General features: G+C 40.2%; 1 long non-coding RNA gene across 1 annotated transcript; it reads right to left on the minus strand.

Annotated features, from left to right (window-relative positions):
- Positions 1-6: 6 nt before the first annotated feature.
- On the minus strand, positions 7-710 carry LOC107581022 (uncharacterized). Its single transcript, XR_001608759.1, has 3 exons — positions 622-710; positions 328-489; positions 7-216 (listed from the first exon to the last, which is right to left on the minus strand). It is a non-coding gene; the product is annotated as an uncharacterized lncRNA (long non-coding RNA).
- Positions 711-777: the final 67 nt, after the last annotated feature.

A 777-nucleotide genomic window follows, 5' to 3' on the forward strand; every position in this document is an offset into this window, starting at 1 on the left:
TTCTTCTGCTTTATATAGAGATACAGTCACATACAGCTACTGGCCATAAATTCTCCTCTGTAATGTCACAGTTCAGAGAAGCTCAGCTTCTCTTCATCCTTGTCTGGGTCTCATTTCGATCGATCCCCACTGATGACACTGATTTTTCAAAGATGTTTTTGCAGATTGGTCAGAGGTTCAGAGACAGTGTGAAGACAAAGCCATAAAAGCCCAGCACTGTTAAAAAAAATTCCACAAACGTACAATTTAACGAGTAATGCTACATATAATTGATGTTGAAGACTTTGCACTGTAGAAAAATAATGTGTTCTAGTCTAGTCAACTCACGTTATTGCTAATAAAAACATGCCGAGTTGAGCATGTGCACTATAGGTGACTCCCTTGGGAGTTTAACAGGCCCTCTGTCATCGACGGATGAGTGCAGAGACTGATAAACAGGATAGGAACAGCATGATGGACAAGCTGATTGCCGCACTCCTTAGCATTTTCCTAAATCAGAACAGAGACACGAAATATGTACCAGAGATTTCAGAAAAATCTTATTTTGCATGCAGACAGGTTGTAATCAAAAGGCATTGCTGTAATGCATGCCTGAAAGCATTCTAGTATGTGTGTGTTTACTTGAGGGTGGTAAGCGTGACAAGACTCAGGCCTTCTTCGTATCTTTTGAGATCTCATGCGGTCACATTTCACTGAGGCATTGTGTGCTCAGTGGTTAAGAAAAAAAATGAAGAAAAAGCAAGAATAGCCAACAAACAATTGCTTTATACCGCAATC

This window comes from Sinocyclocheilus grahami, unplaced genomic scaffold (genome assembly GCF_001515645.1).
Source record: "Sinocyclocheilus grahami isolate Dianchi unplaced genomic scaffold, SAMN03320097.WGS_v1.1 scaffold64675.1, whole genome shotgun sequence".
Lineage (NCBI taxonomy): Eukaryota > Metazoa > Chordata > Actinopteri > Cypriniformes > Cyprinidae > Sinocyclocheilus > Sinocyclocheilus grahami.